The following is an 18051-nucleotide window of genomic DNA, read 5'->3' on the forward strand; positions in this document are numbered from 1 at the left end:
AATAAGCTTTCTTTACTCTTTAATCAGTTTGTGTAGCTAATGTTGTGCAAACACTCTGCCGACAAAATGAAGGCAACCACCCTAGATGCACTTGCTCTGGAGTAAGTCCTATTGGAATGAGAAGGATTTGCTTCCAAGTGAACTTCCTTAGGCTTGAACTAAGAAGAACATGATTGAATGGCTACCAATGACAGTTGCTGGCACATTGTGAAGTTATTTGGCAATGATTTCCCACTGGGTGTACGTAATGCTGTCACCATGGCACAGTTCATTATTGTGGATAGCAGAATACCTGTCAATGTAATTGTGGCAGCAGAGGGCAAGTCTGTATTTTGAAAACTCATCTATTCAACCTGGGTCCCTGATGGCATCCGAGTCAATGTACACACAGTCCTGCACCCCTAAGAAATGAGAAGTGAGTCCCTTTTATTGATAAGATTTGCTCAGCAAGTGGCATTTGTACAAGGGTACATACATCCCTTCTTCCCCAGTAGTCCTGCTTGTATGAATTGTGAGCTGCTCATTCTAGTATCTGGAGATTAGGGTCTCCGAAGTATAGGCTATACCTTGATACTAAGCAGAAATAGCAAAAGTTTAGGTTCAGGAGAGTAGCTGTGTTGGTCTGCAGTCCAAGAGCAAGATCCAGGTCCAATAGAACCTAAAGACCAACTAGATTTCTCAGAAAGGAATGAGTTTCTGAGAGTCAAAGCTCCCTTCGTCAGATACAAGGAGTGCCAAAAAAGTAGGAGTCTTTATAATCCAGGCAGAGGATGGGAGAAGTATTGCAAATTAGGTCTTTAAGGTCCTATTGGACCCAGAGATAGCTTCCTGACACTCTAATCTGCAATACCCAGAAGAATATAAAACCTGAATTCCTCCCTGCTAGGGCTGTCCACCCCCTTATCTTGTTGAGCCGTGCTTGCTGCCTATCGATTGCTGCCATCTGATTGTAATGAGTGTATATTTTATGAGTGAATTCCTCTTTTAAATTCTCTTTTAAATCTATTTATGGTTTGAATTGAATAAATTAATTCTAATATGTTTTTAAACTGTTGTAATCCGCCCTGAGCCCTTCGTGGGGAGGGCGGAATAGAAATCCAAAGTAAATAAATAAATAATTCCTCTGCCTGGATTATAAAGACTCCTACTTTTTCCTACTCCTCGTATCTGATGAAGGGAGCTTTGCCTCTTGAAAGCTCATACCTTGGAAATCTAGTTGGTTTTTAAAGTGATATTGGACCCGGCAAAAGTTTAGTTGATCCAGAATGTGAGACTTTGTGGGGGATCACTGTGATTTCCTAATGGATAGATAGCAAAGAAATTAATCTACTGAATAGGAGGATGGGTTGGGATGAGTTTTTTAATCTTGTTTGTTTAAAAAAACAAGATTCACTGGAAGCAAAAAGCATCCTTGGTCCACATTCTGATAGAACAGGTGAACAAATTATAGGCATATCATAAAAATTGTATAGCAGCATAATAAAAAGCAGATACAAGTCTGAAAAATTCATTGTTTCTTTCCTGCCTTGACTAACAGAAGCACTGTCTCTGCAAACTGCTTTGCAATGGTAATGGAAAGCTATTGAAGAAGAGGGGAGGAAAGGAACGTTAACAGACTGCAGAGGGAAATCATTCCAAACCCGTCACTGCAAACAATGGTTTTGATTATAACCACGTGAAATTTCCCAGTCCCAAAACATTAGTTTATTTTACCGTTCTCCCTGCAATTATGAAATCAGCAGATTTTAGCTGTTCTACAGCAACGCAGCTAAATATATAGTTTAAATGATGGGAGCGGATGTATAATTGTATTTTCTTATTATGCTAACTTCCTGAACATGAAAACAACTGACAGCTTTTTCATGCGTGTTTTGAGATCCCCCCCCTCCACCCCAGAAGAACAAAATGTAGGAAGGTGGGCTACATTGGAGCCTTTCCTTTTCAGCTCTAAAACTGTTAAAGGTCAATGTTTGCACCTCAAACTGATTACAATTTGTTAGAAAGAATATGAAACCATGCTCTGAAATATGGTCTACTTCACAGGAACCATGGATGACAGAGAGCCAAGCTACAAGTGACGAATTACACTTGCCTGGCAAGTGAACAAACTCACGTGTGTTCCTCCCTGTTCACTTGCCATTCACTTGCTTGGAGTGCAAGTGAATGGCAAGTGAACAGGGAAGAATACACGTGAATCTGTTCACTTGCCAGGCAAGTGTAATTCATCACTTGTAGCTTGGCTCAGAGTGAAACTATTTTCAGACTGTTTCACTTCTGACTATAGTCAGTGGGTTTGCCGATTCGAATGTTCTGCCTGTGACTAACACTGCACATAAAAACTAGATGCCAATAAGAAAGGACTAGATATCTACCACAAAAGATCTCCCAGCATAATTTCCTGCCTATCCCACTGAAGAATGTTCAAAGGCATAAAATCTGGGCCTAGATATAAACCCAACCACCCAGATTGATAATGGAAGGATAATGAAGCAACCTGACAGGAACAAGCTGGTTTTCTTTTTTGAAGTACACAAGTTTATCCAGAAACACACACACAAAGTCAGGTAAATATAGATAATCAACAAATGAAGTGTAGGATATCTATCTTTAAACACTACACACCAGGGGGTAAAAAAAGCATTTCTAGGCAGGCTTTAACCCTGTTATTCTCTTGATAACATACTACACATAATCCACGGTCTCTACTGTTATTTTGTAACTGTCTTAGATTCAGGACTGCTCCAAACCCAAGATTTTGTCCTTCTGTTATGCTAACACTTCCTCCAAACTCTCCTCTCTCTCTCACAAACTCCAACAGCCCTCAAAACTCAGATCTTGTCTTCCATGTAGCTCCTACTGGTTGGTTCAGAGAACCTCTCTCATAGCCCCCTGATTTTCTGGAGGAGATTTCTGTGCTCTATCACAGCAGGCTTCTCCCTAAAAGATTGGTTTGCATTGGGAAGCATTCTGTCATGTAAAACACTCCTGTCAGACATTTCTATAAAGAATCAACCAGTTTACCAGGATTTTTGGAAAAAAGGGGTCTGATGAAGGAAGATTTGACTCAACCATTAAAGGTCAATGTTTGCACATCAAACTGATTACAGTTTGTTAGCCCACACCCTGGAAATCTAGACTTTGAGGTGATACTGGACCCAAATTTTGATCTTCTATGATAGACCAACATGGCTGCCCACCTGAAACTATCTCCTGTTTCAGGCATCTAACTATGGGCCAAGCTACAAGTGATGAATGACACTTGAACAGCAAGTGAACAGACTCACATGTATTCCTCCCTGTTCAATGCGCTCCACTTGCGCTTCACTTGATCACATGTGATCAAGTGAAGCGCAAGTGGAGCGCAAGTGAACAGGGAGAAATACATGTGAGTCTGTTCACTTGCCGTTCAAGTGTCATTTGTCACTTGTAGCTTGGCTCTATATGGGATGTAAGCTTCCATGTGAGAATATGTCCATGCATGTACTAGTAATGAGGGAAGTGTGTAAGGGACTCAGTTGTAGCTAGGATCTTGCCTAGATCACCACAGAGGTTAAACACAAGGCTGAATGCAGAAGGGAGCTTGAAGTGACTCTGCTGGAAGTGTGTTCTTCTGAAGACCACATTCAGTGGTCAGAGGGAGCAATCCAATCAGGCTGGAATTCCTTCTGCAGTGCCAAGATTGTGGCATGGACAGTTCCATAGATTGCTTCATCCAAGTCTGAGGGAGTTACCTCCCTGGAAACAAATGGGAAGGTGTCTTCATCTCCTAGATCTTCATGCTTTCCTACATGAGTCCCTAGAAGGGGGGCTACTTCAGTGATTGTCTTCTGGGTCATAGAATAGAATCACAGAATCATAGGAAGGTACCTCCAGGGTCATCTAGACCAACTGACTGCACAGTGCAGAAATTCACAACTAGTTCTCCCCCCCAACACACACACATCTTGCTCCATGCCCAGATGATGGCAAAACACCAACAGGATCGCTAGCCAAACTGGCCTAGGGAAAATTGCTTCCTGACCCTAAAGTGGTGATTGGCATTACTCTGGACATGTAGGAAGGAGTCATGAGAACGAAGCTCAGATGTAAACCTTCCTGCCCTCCCCCTCATGATCTGCCCAGGTTCACAGAATCAGCATTGCTGCCAGATGGTCATCTAGCCTCTGCTTAAAAACCTCTAAAGCAGAGCCTACCACCTCCCGAGGAAGCCTGTTCCACTGCAGGACTGCTCTAATTGTCAGGAAGTTCTTCCTAATGTTTAGCTGAAAACTCTTTTGATTTAATTTCAATCCATTGGTTCTGGTCCAACCTTCTGGGGCAATGGAAAACAACTCCACGCCCGGACATTCCCTATCTCTGAGGCTTTGATTTTTCCCTTCATTAGGGAGTGGTCAGAGCCTTGGTCCATGACAGATCTCCCACTGGTACTCTAAAGCAATCCAGTCTCCCAGTCAGCCAACTAGTTCTGTGCCAACTGCACCATGCAACCTTGAAAGGCAGCACAAACAGTAAAAGGTCAACTATACAGCTTGTCCTTATCAACATTGGTATTGCCATTGCCTGTCAACCACAGAATCACACAGAATCAGAAAATCATAGAGTTAGAAGGGGCCATACAGACCATCTAGTCCAACCCCCTGCCCAGTGCAGGATCAGCCTAAAGCATCTGACAAATATTCATACAGCCTCTTCTTGAAAACTGCCAGTGAAGGGGAGCTCACCACCTCCCTAGGCAGCTGATTCCATCTTTGAACTACTCTGACCGTGAAAAAGTTCTTCCTAATATCCAGCCGGTACCTTTCTGCATGTAATTTAATCCCGTTGCTTTAGGTCCTATCCTCTGCTGCCAACTGGAACAGCTCCTTGCCCTCCTCCAAATGACAGCCTTTCAAATACTTAAAGAGAGCAATCGTGTCCCCCCTCAATCTCCTTTTCTCCAAACTAAACATTCCCAAGGCCCTCAGCCTTTCCTCCTAGGGCCCAGTCTCCAGACCTATGATCATCCTTGTCACTCTCTTCTGCACCCTCACAATTTTCTCCGCATCCGTTTTGTAGTGAGGCCTCCAGAACTGAACACAGAGAGCCAGTTTGGTGTAGTGGTTAAGAGTGTGGGACTCTAATCTGGAGAGCCGGGTTTGATTCCCCACTCCTCTACTTGAAGCCACCTGGGTGACCTTGGGCTAGTCACAGTTCTCTGGAGCTCTCTCAGCCTCACCCACCTCACAGGGTGTTTTGTTCTGGGGATAATAATGACATACTTTGTAAACCGCTCTGCGTGGGCATTAAGTTGTCCTGAAGGGCAGTATATAAATTGAATGTTGTTATTGTTGTTATTATTATTGTTGTTGTTATTATTACTACTACTCCAAGTGCGGTCTGACCAAGGCAGTATAGAGAGGGACTATGACCTCCTGCGATTTTGATGCAATGGCCCTTTTGATACAACCCAAGACTGAGTTTGCCTTTTTTACCACTGCATCACACTGACTGCTCATATAAGGTTATTGCATTGCTTATAATTTCATCACCAGGTTGCCAGGATGTAGCCTGGGTTCATTCTGCCAAGGTGAGCCAAGAGAGAGAAAGCACAGGTATAGGATGTGAGTGACACTTTGAAACTATGTTTGTCTCTATTGGTAGAACAAAATTCAAGTCCAGGCAGTAGCTCCTTAAAGTCCAATGTTTCCCATGGTACATATTTTCAAAGCTGTGTGCCTACAATTACTCCTTCGATTTTTATGCCTCCCCCTCATAACAAAGTCTGCTTGTCCCACATTACCTGGTGTGCATGCATGCACCCATACAGCATGTGCAAATATTTTTTTAAAAAATTAAATAATTGAAATAGTCTAGCAAAATCCCACCCAAATTGTCACCCCACTCCACTGTTTCGGCAACTGGATAGGGAAAAAATGGTCAAGTGCTTTTTTTTCCTGATTGGTTGGCAATCCTTACAAGACTAGGCCTTCAGACTTGTGATTCATCAATATGTGTATTACTTATGTATTATTTTAGCTCTGTATTGGAATATGCTGGGTTTAAAAAAAAAATTATGCAATCCGTACCCGATTCTATTGTTTATCGAATGTCCCACCCATTGATCATACAGACTCACGTTAAATAATACACCTTGAACCTCAATGAGAAAGCTGGGCTATAAAGAATGTAAATAAATATTAAATACACCATCACACAGAGGACTGAATAGATTTCCCCAGTTTTGCTGTCTCCAACGGAAAGACCAAATAGGGAGATGAGAAGTCATGAAGCACATGGTTATAAAGGATATTATGGGGCTGAGGGCTGCTCTCATCTTGACGGTTCACAAGTAGTATAGGCCTGAACTAGTCTGTGAGTTCTCAAGGAAAGTTAGATCAAAAACTAAGCAGAGCATTCACAGGTGGTAACTCTGCAGCTGCGGGAATTCATTTCCCAGGACTCATTTCCCAGTTTAGAACCCAGATTAGAACGCTTTTCTTCAGCCAACTTTTTGAGCTGTCTGGAGGAGTGACCCTCTCTTTAGTTCTTCATTTTCTGACTTCAGTTGAATTGGATTGGGAAAGCAAACTGTATTAATTTTTAGCAAACTGCCTTGAACATTATGGAAAATAATGGGGCGGGGGGATTTGGAAAACACTAGAAAAGCTGGCTACAGGGTTTTTAAAAAAAATATATATAGACAAAATGTTTATAGGAAGTCAGACCGCTGGCCTTTTTGGAACAGCGTTACCTGCTCTTCTTGCTGGTGGCTTTCTGGAGCTTCAAGCAGACAAGGGCTCCTCCCGTCCATCTGAGATCTCTTGTCCGGAGATACGAGGGACTGAAGCTGGAACTTTCTGCATGCACGGCAAGTATTCGTTCAGTGAGCCACAGCCTCCCAGCTCTGTAATGTAGATAAAATGGTCATGCCAGGGCTATAACTCCCCAGATTGCCTTGGAGAGCCTTGGATTCTGGAATGGAGAGAACAGAAATGCCATTTCATTTCTCTAAATTTCGTTTCTAATTTCCAACTCTTGCTTCTGCTCACCTGTGTGACTCTTTACAGCTTCGAAAGGAGTTAAAGCTGACGCTGAAATGACTACACATGTAGAAAATACGTCCTGAGGTGAAGAAAAGTGCATTATGGGCACACACATTTTGCCAACTCTATTATTTCTTCTTTTAAGCAATTATTGGGTCCATCTGTCTTTTTGGCAAGGTTCGTGTTGGCACTGTAGAGTTCTCTCAAAGTCAACTTTGCTTCATCATCTTAATCTTCGTGGAAGGATTGGCCATGGATACTTCCACCTGAATGACCAATTTCCCTTCACTTATTGAACAGAAAGGCTTTTTGCATGTCAAAAGTTGGCTGGCAAACCCATAGTTCTGATTGTTTGTGTCAAATGAAACCACTCCAGCCACAGTTGAGAACAGGCACATTACCGGCTGCTTTGTTCATTTGTCAAATGAATAGGATGTCAGAAAAGGACTCTGCCCTGCCCCTAGCCAAATCTTAAAAAAAAAAAAAGTGTTTTGGGCTTTTTCTTTGTTTGTTTATTTTGCATTTCTTCTCTTTCTTGGCTCTCTTGAAGCTACTCTTCTGAGCTGCAAAAATATACATCATATACAAAGATGATCAGTATTAAACGCAACACATCCAGCAAGGTACCAAAAATGTAAACCTTCACAACTGGTTTGTTCTCATGGTATTCTTACAACCAGGTAGGGAGCAGCAGTTAGAACAGACTCATACCCCTTCAAGAAAAGGAATTTTATGTAAGTGAAATGCGGGAAAAGCCCTAGCCATGATGTGAAAGTTAAAGGGGGCAGGGTTGGCCCCTGGGCTAGATTAGAGATGGGCACAAACAGAAAAAAAACCCGAACATGATATTCATTGTTCATTGCCATCCATGAACAGGGACTCGTGGACACTTACGAACATGACCTGTTCACGAACATGTTCGTGGTTGGATGTTTGTGGGGACCAGCAGGCTCTCCTCCAACCATCATCCAAGTTTGGAAAAGATCCCTACCGCACCACTCCCAGAAACCTGACCTGAGCAGGCACTAGGAAAGGTACCAATAATAAATAATAGCTTGGCCTCAGAGTCTGGCAGCAGCCCTGGAACCTAAAGGGGTAGATCCCTACCGCGTCACTCCCAAAAACCATATCTGAGCAGGCAGCAGGGATGGTACCAATAATAAATAATAGCTTGGCCTCAGAGTCTGGCAGAACCCCTGGAACCTGAAGGGGTAGATCCCTACCGCACCACTCCCAGAAACCATACCTGAGCAGGCAGCAGGAAAGGCACCAATAATAAATAATAGCTTGGCCCCAAAGCCTGGCAGCAGCTCTGGAACCTGAAGGGGTAGATCCCTATCCCACCACACACAAAGAAAATTCAAGCTCCATAAATTCAAAAACCATATCTGAGCAGGCAGCAGGGATGGTACCAATAATAAATAATAGCTTGGCCTCAGAGTCTGGCAGAACCCCTGGAACCTGAAGGGGTAGATCCCTACCGCACCACTCCCAGAAACCATACCTGAGCAGGCAGCAGGAAAGGCACCAATAATAAATAATAGCTTGGCCCCAAAGCCTGGCAGCAGCTCTGGAACCTGAAGGGGTAGATCCCTACCGCGTCACTCCCAAAAACCATATCTGAGCAGGCAGCAGGGATGGTACCAATAATAAATAATAGCTTGGCCTCAGAGTCTGGCAGAACCCCTGGAACCTGAAGGGGTAGATCCCTACCGCACCACTCCCAGAAACCATACCTGAGCAGGCAGCAGGAAAGGCACCAATAATAAATAATAGCTTGGCCCCAAAGCCTGGCAGCAGCTCTGGAACCTGAAGGGGTAGATCCCTATCCCACCACACACAAAGAAAATTCAAGCTCCATAAATTCAAAAACCATATCAAACTATCCCACCACACACAAAGAAAATTCAAGCTCCAATGCACTCTATCAAAATGCCAACAGTAGCTGTCTCTCCCTCTCCATTGTCTGCAAAACTAGAGCTGGGAGCCCCCTCCCCCCTGGTCTTTGCACTCTTGTTGTAACAAATTTGGATCTCCACACTTGAAAGGAAGACCTGCCTATCAAGATAAATTGGGCTTAGATTGGGGTTTCCAGGACAACAGCAGGAGTTCAGACAGAGTTCAGACAATCCCTGCCAAAGTTGCCAAGGGAATTGATTACAGACTGTCTGGCCTGACAAACAGCAACGAATGAAGCTTGCAACAACCACCTGTTCATTTAGAATGGGGCCTCACGGACATCTTGTTCTCGAACAGCAGATTGGGCTGTTCGTGGCTTTTTTTTTTGTTCATATTGCTGTTCATGCCCATCTCTAGTCTAGATAAGTATTTATTTATTTAAAAATATTTACCTACCATGTTTTTACTGTTCCACATGCACAGAATACTCCACATAGAGTAGGAAAAAAAGAGGGGGGGGAATCTTTCCTGTGCTATTTTGACACCAGCAATGGCTTGAGGGGGGAGAGAGAAGCCCCTCTGTTGCGTGAGGAGGCATTCTGAGGCCGTTTGAGCTCTCTTATTTTTTAATAGCCATTCTTCAAAGCTGCTGTGTGGCTGCAGGGAACTCTAAAACCCTGCATGTCTAGGTTGACCCTTAGACCACCAGTCTGGGAGAAGAATGCTGAAATCAATGGAGCACAGCCAGGTAAGTTGGAGAATGCAGAGTTTAGCTCCCCTTACCTGTTATCTCATTACAAAAAAATAGATCTTCTGTCTCTTGCTTGAGGATAATGGGAGAGGAGGGAAAAACACATCCACCTGCCAGTGGTGGCAGACACTCTTGTGCCTGCTCTAGTGTAAAGCATCCTTGTTGATTGTTTGGTATAGTGCAGCATGACTCTCATGTGGAGAACTGGGTTTGATGCCCCACTCTTCCGCTTGAAGTCAGCTGGGTGATTTTGGGTCAGTCATAGCTCTTACAGGGCTCTCTCAGCCCCACCCACCTTACAGGGTGATTGTTGTGCGGATAATAATAACATACTTTGTAAATTGCTCTGAGTATTAAGTTGTCCTGAAGGGTGGTATATAAATCAAATGTTGTTGTTGTTGTTATCTGCACTTTTGAGGATATATGTGGCCTCCTGCCCACTCTTCCAGTCCCCATTAGTTTATCCCTCAGTGTCAATGTTCTAGACATGTACAAAAATGAATCTTGCCCTCAAGTCACAGCTGACTTATGGCGACCCCTGGCGGGATTTTCATTGCAAGAGACTAACATAGATGGTTTGTCATTGCCTGACTCTGCAACCCTGGTCTTTGTTAGAAGTCTCCCATCCAAGTACTAACCAAGGCTGACCCTGCTTAGCTTCTGATATCTGGCTTTCCTGGGCTATCCAGGTCAAGTAAAAAACGTAAATTGATTTACAGTTGTTCCACTTGCACAATATTTTGTGCAACACCTAGCACTTTCCTCCAAATATATTATAGTGCTTAGAAATTTGTCCAAGATTTTGCCAAGCGGAAATGCAAGTAGGGATACAGTACATTTGACTTAATACTGACCGTAGCCTTTTCCCTCACATTTCTACTACATGATTAAGAGCTCTAGTGCAAGTGGAAATTTTGCGCTGGCATCAAACTATGGGCAGCAACTTTACCAACCTCTCTGAGTCATCGACCAAGGATTGATCATAGAACTTCAGGAGGATATACAAACTTTTTCCAGTTATGGAAATAAGCAATGAATATTTTATATGAGGAGTGTGAAAGGCATAGCTAGGTTTTACCATATGTTCATTGAAGTTAATCTCACTTTGACAGGGTCACTGTTTACAACTCCCCACCACACTAATTCCACCCAAGTGTGGGCAAACACACAATACAAGGCTCCACATTGGAAAGAAGATTTTTATACAAACTGATAAAAGTTCTTAGTTTGATTTATCTCCCTAAGCCAAAATAGACTGGTAGTTTGCCTTGAAGTTAAAAGAAAAACATACACTGTCAAATCCTATATATTCCTTTTTATGTATTTTGTCATTTCCCCTCTATTAACTCTGTCCTAGGGTTGGGAAGACGAGTGCTCTCTGAGCTTCCATTTACATAGACTACTTTAGCGTTGACTTTTTGGTTGCAGCCTATTAAATTTATTGACTGTAAGTCCCTTGAGCTAGTGAAGAGACTATGGCTTGCCACTGTATATCTTTTGAAAGATGCTACTGGTAGCCAATTTGAATGTGTTTACTCACTCTTACTTTATGTATCCAGTGTTATTAATTTTATGAGGCTTCCACATGTACACTTTGGGGGTATGAGAGAATCATTTCTCTATTGTAACTATTGTTGACTTCTTTATTGCTGGCAGAAGTGTCTTGATTATATGAATACCTGCAGAAGGCTGTGATTCAAGCTATCCAGCATCTAAGGTAATATGGATCCTTCCACAATTGTCCTCTGTCTCTCCCTGTATTCTTTTGGGCCACTGGAGAGGTCACCGACGAATTGGCATCTGTGCTAATGGCTATCATACCATTGGGTTGCCTAAAGAGGGGTAGGAATTCCCCACCCAGAATGCTGCCTACATAAGCATCCCAGAACGATTATGGTGGCATGAATGAAGAGCAGAGTGCTAGTATGAATGCTTATTTTGTTAACCAAATCAGTTCCCATTTCAGGTCCGTCATGTGAAGGTACTGGGATCCAGGGACCTTGGCCTGTGTGTTCACAGTTCCTGATCTAGCACAATAAATCTCCCAGAGAGTAAAGATGAAGGTAGACAGATACTTAACCAGAATGTGATTTTATTAACTTAACAAGCAAGGGGGCAGTAGTTCAAGACAGCAACTATTTACATGGGCCAATCCAATAAAAAACATCCACTATACATAATCCTAATGTTCAGTTATATTACTTTAAAGTAAATATCCCAATTAGAGATACTTATAATGCAAATTATACCACTCTCATCTGGCTAGTCCAGAGAAAACTAAGCTCAGAGAGGGGAGATTTTGGAAATTTTTAAAAAGAGGAGTAATGATGCTACGGGAAGTAAGGCAGACTGAAGAGAGAACGGAGAACAGAGAATGGGAAGTGGAGTGGATAAGGTGAGAAGGAATGGGAAATGAACTCCAGGGAGGGAAACAATAAAACATACCCCCCATCTTGACGAGAATGGTCCAGTGATTTCACCATTCAGTAGCACGGAAGAAAATACTGGAAATATTTGTTAGTTATTGTACCAAAGTTGCACAGTCAGAAAAGCATGGAATGACATGTGGTGAAACACTCTTCAAGCTAATATATTGCAACAGATAAAACTTAGCTGTATTGAAGCTATAACATTCACTTGAATTTTTGTAGCACAATTTGAGTCCAGTGGCACTTTAGAGAGCAACAGAATTTTCAGGGTATAACCCTTCATGAGTCAAAGCTCTTTTCTTCAGATGCCAAGAGAGGATCCCAGGTATCTGAAGAAGGGAGCTTTGACTCTCAAAATCTTATATCCGTAAAATCTTGTTGGTCTCTAAGGTGCCACTGGGCTCAAATCCTACTCTTCTACTGCAACCCAACATGGCTACCTTCCTGAAACTTGCATTTTTGTAGTAGAAGAAAACCAGAAATCTAACGTAAATCACACTATTTGCTATTATGAGTGGCCAACTAATCCAGCTGTGCAGGAGTGGGAGTATGAGAGTATGGATGTAACTCTTGCAAGCTTGCACAGGAAAGCTCTCCATAAGAATCTTGCTTCTTTGAAAGACCATGAGGAGAGAGAGAACAAAGACACAGAAAGAGGAGGAGGAGTCAGATAGAATCATGTAGCTTAGACAAACATGTATATACAGACTGGTTCTAGAGAAAAGGGAAAAATAGTGCCCTTTCGTATCTAGGCTTGATGAGATACTTCTACTCCAACAGAAAAACATGACAGACCTGATTTGTCCACAAACAGAGATATTAACACCACAAACAGAGAAGATTAAAAAAAAACCACAAAGACCTGATCACATTTGCTAGTCTGCAAAACCCACAACCCCATATGGGAAGAAAAAGCAATGGCATGTATCCTACGTTAGACTGAAAGAAGTTCCTTCAGCCTTAGAAGCTCCTTCTGCTCTGAGAAGACTTCCTCCAGCTTCAGTGGAACTTCCCCCAAAGGAAGGCTTCTACATCACTGAAATAGGGACAGTGGACAGCAGCAGTTTTCCATCTATAGAAGACGGAGAGGATAAAAATGTGATTGTAAGATTCCATTAGGGAAGCTGACAAATCTTACCAATGATAGGCAAATAGTGCAAACAGTCCTTGCTTGTAATATTTATTTTTAATACAGGTTGGGTGCCCTTATCCTAAAACTCTTGCTACATTCAATGTGAGAAATTTTGATATCCCCACTCTTGCACCTACTTGGTTGCTGTTCATCAAAACAAGCCAAATAGCTGCCGTTGGTGAATTCTCTGAACTTGATTGTTTCAACCTCTTATTTGGCCTCAAGAAACTGTTCCTCTGTCTTGACAGCAGCAATTGACTCGAGGTCTTCTAAAATGGCACAGTAATGTGTGGAACAATGACCCAGCTCCATCTCCCTGGTCAAGAAATCTAATTATCATTACAAAAGCATTGCAGAGTTGTTTTGGAAAGATGCTGCCCACCTGCCTGTCCCTGTGGTGCCATGACAACTAAGGGTGAGCACTGAGGGCCAAACTACAAGTGACGGATGATGCTTGAACAGCAAGTGAACAGACTCACATGTATTCCTCCCTGTTCACTTGCGCTCCACTTGCGCTCCAATTTCCACTTCAGTTTCGAATCTGGGATTTCTAAATGAATTATGTACTGTTATTAGTTTTTTCTGGGTGGAGTGTTGCCAATTCAGATCTAATCCGTTTGTTTTTTCATTATCATGAGCTTTGGACGCGTTCTTTGCAATGAGGGCTTCCAGGCTCAGTTAATGGCACCAAAATTGCTCAGAACACAGTTCTCCCTCCAAACCATTGACTCACTTAGTTTGAGCGCACACAACAATGGGATTCAGACCCTGGGATTCAGAAACTGCTTGGGGAAGGTGTCAAGACGAGTGTTGGGCAGCTGTGCAGGCACACACTGTTCTTTTCAAGGGGGTGTTTGGGGAAACAAAGCTCTGGGGAAGCTGTTTTCATGCTTAAACAAAAACCTAATCAACCATTAGTCCCCCTCCTAGTTTAAACCATGAATCTACCAAGTTTTTCCTCAAGCACAATAACACACACACACACGCACACACAACAATGGACCCCAAAGAAGGCAAGTGTTGGCACGTGCATGCTATGGCAGGAAAGTGGTTGGCAAAGAAGTAGGGGGCAGTGATGGCAGGGTGGCTCCCGAGCAGGAGAGCCCTCCAATCAATGCAGTGCAGCAACATTAAATTCTCCTTTTGCTAGTGGGGCAGGCAGGCGTAGGTACATGTCTGCCATTTGACTTACAAAAAGAGAGCCCTGAAAGATTATGGAAACAATCTTAAATCCTAAAATCCTTCTCAACAACAACAACATTCTATTTATATATTGCCCTTCGGGACAACTTAACGTCCACTCAGAGTGGTTTATTTTATCCTCAGAACAATCACCCCGTGAGGTGGGTGGGAATGAGAGAGCTCTGAAAGACCTGTGACTGACCCAAGGTTACCCAGCTGGCTTCAAGTGGAGGAGTGGAGAATCAAACCCAGTTCTCCAGATTAGAGTCCTGCCATTCATCTTAACCACTACATGAAATTGGCTCTCAGATGTTATTCAATTGTTCTTACTCCCAGGGAAGAGTCTTGGCGGATGCTGGAACAGGGGGAGGTGGTTGCAATAGTTTGGAAACCTGAATGGTAGATTTTCCTCAAGTGCTCTGATGGGAATGGGGGAGACAGACCAGTGCCCGGCTAGCACCACGAAAAAAAAGTTGACTCATCCACACATTTCCCCTTCTATCTAACAGTTACGTAAGGGTTCTCTTCCCTTGGGGTCTAATTGGTAGAATGCCATTAAGGAAAACAAGATGCTGCCTGCCTGACTTCTGCCACCGCTGTGTGGTAAGAACCAAAATGAAGCCCACAAGCTTTTCGGTGGGAGGGTGCTTTTATAACTTGCGTCCCCAGATTGATTCATCATTCTGGAGGCTTCTTCAACTACGTGAAACAACATTTTCCTGGTGTATTTCTAGCTCGTTTGTTTCCGTTTGCATACCCCTAATGACAACACACATGCACACATGTACTGAACATATTATTGGGAAAATGAAAAACTCTTGATTGTGTGGAATCATTTTTTTAAAAAAGAGAAGGCTTATAAATAGTGATCCTGGCAGGATTTAATCAGATGGGAGCCATCATTAGTTTCTATATATTTCTCAAAAACGATCTACTACTTTCCCCTATTCATTAAGTGCACGATCTTGAGCAGGTCTACTCATAATCCTACTTAGTTCTATTGAAGGAGGCGGACTCCCACGGAAGTGTTTGTGGGATTGCACTCTTTGTTAACCAATGGTCCCAGCCAGACATCTACCTATAAAGCCCTTAATGGACTAGGAGCAACATACCTGCAGGACCGTCTCTCACCATATGTTCCCCAGAGGGTACTTAGGTCAACTGATAAATGACTGTTGGTGGTCCCTGGCCCTAAGGATGCTCGCCTGGCCTTGACCAGGGTCTGAGCCTTTTCAGTCCTGACATTCGACTGGTGGAACTCTCGGTTGGTGGAAACCAGGGTCTGGCAGGCTTTATCATCTTCCCACTGGGCCTGTAAGACAGAGATGTTTCACCAGGCATATGGTTAAGTTTGGGGCTGGGTGGGCTACTTTTCTGCCAGTCTCCTGTTGAGTGGAGAATCCAGTCCCTGCCCCCCCCCCCGATCATCTGCAGATCCACCTAACAGGTACGCCGTCACCCATCCCATGGGATGTATTAGATCAGGTTTGGCATATGAGTCGCTGTTAAAAGCTGTTGCTTCTTGCACTGATTTTTATGTTTTAATGTATTTTAATGTGATTTCACTGATTGTTGTTACTATCTCTGAGCCAAGGAGAGTGGATTATAAATTCAATAAAATAAAATAAATAAAATCTACAATGGCCATTGATTTAAAGTACTGTTTTTATCACAGTTCTACCTTTCTAAGTCTATTGAAGTCAATGGTCTGAGAAGGGTGTAACTCTGCCCACAATTGTACTGCTATGCTTCAGTCCTATGAACACTTTCCTGGGCATAAGCCCAGTTGAAAAAAATGAGACTTAGCAAGTGGACCCTCTTAAGACTGCTTCCTCACAGTGCACTGCTGTGCAATTACTCGGGTCTACACCCATTGAATTAAATAGACTTAAACTGGAGTATCTTTGCTTACACCATTATCTTTCCATCCATGCAGCTATAATTAGCCTTTTGCAGCTCTTGAAATCCATTTATCCCATCCCATCCCATCCTGAAAGCTGTAAGAAATCAAGAACATAGAGTATTAAACATATTAAATAGCTAAAACAGAACAATTCCTTATTCTTCTGATTATCAGCTTAGTTTGAAAGCCAGCACAGATAATGTGTCAACTGTCAAAAGTCATGGTTCTGGATATTTAGAAATAGTCATAAATGTTAAATACAGTAGAATTTGGCACTGAGGAGGCATATGTTGTAAAGAGGGAGCCTGCTGGGAGTTGGCACCAATCAGCTTCAACCAGCTGTGACCCAAAACATATCACCCCTCTTCACTGGGAGTTACAAGAGAAGACATGTTTCCTATTTGGATGGTCTCTACAACACCTTCCTACACATTCCAAAGAAGCCAAGTGTTAATTGTTTCTTAACCCCATACAGGGGTTTCCATTAAATGAAACAGAACCTTGGCTTGCTTGGCAGAAGGGAACATTAGATGTACCACAATGTATTAGGAAATGAGGCACACCAATAGTTGGGAGAGAAGTGAGAGAAGACATGGGATCACTCAGTAATTGAGTCTGGGAGGCTTGTTTGAGTCACAGTTGAAGGCGAAGAAATACAGGCGAACTGGAATCTGTGAAATTATCCCCCTGACAACTAACTGCGAAGCCTTGAGTCTCAGACAGAAAGGCGGGCTACAGACAAAGTAACCAAAGAAATGCATTTTGGCACAACCCCTTAGGTTTCATCCCCTTCTGAAACAAAAAGCTGGTTCTCTTTTTTGGGAAAGAGGTCCTATAATGCTGAGGTTCAACCCTTCAAATGGGTGGGGGAGAATAACTTTAGATATCCTACTATATAAAAGCCAAGCTGTATTGGCGATGACTCACTTTTTATCCTGGTGCAGGTGCGCTGAGGGCCCTGTGGGTCAGTTGTCAGTGTGGCTCCATACAGCATTGTGGCCACTGTGGAGCCTTGGGAGGGGAGTGCCAGGTCCCCCTGCTGCCTGCGCCAGGCTGGTGTGGGCTGGAGCACCGCCCTCCCAAGGCCCTGCTGCTAGATCCCATTGTATTTTTTCACACAACGGGCTCTGTTGCTAGTATATATATAAAACTGGGTATGCAACAGCAATAGGGTTGCCAACCTCCAGGTGGTGGCTAGTGATCTTCTGGAATTTACAACTGATCCACAGGCAACAGAGACCTGTTCCCCTGGAGCAAAGGGCTGCCTTGGAAGGCAGACTCTATGACATCATATCCAGCTGTAGTCCTTCCCCTCCCCAAAATCCACCCTCCTCAGACTCCACCCCCCAAATCTCCCAGAATTTCCCAACCTGGAGCTGGCAAGCCTAACCGTGAAAGGGGAACTCTGACATAAGTAAACAGTGAGCAAATAAATCAATCAGCCTGTGGCTGGTGTTGTTTTAGTCTTTAAGCCTGGTGTTCATTTAAATCCATGATGCCAAAGTTATTTTGCACATGTCCATTTTCACATAGCCTTATGAGAAGTGTAGTTATCCCATATCATTTAGTTACTTGCTCGACAATCCTTGAGCTTGGGGGAGAATCAATTTCCCCTGTTGCAGAGATGCAAAAGCACCCATGGCCACGAGCAAGGAAATGAAACTCTACCACGATAAGAGATCCAGAGGAGTTAGCTATGTTAGTTAGTAGTAGCAAAATAGTAAAGAATTCAA

This window comes from Eublepharis macularius, chromosome 6, assembly GCF_028583425.1.
Source record: "Eublepharis macularius isolate TG4126 chromosome 6, MPM_Emac_v1.0, whole genome shotgun sequence".
NCBI lineage: Eukaryota > Metazoa > Chordata > Lepidosauria > Squamata > Eublepharidae > Eublepharis > Eublepharis macularius.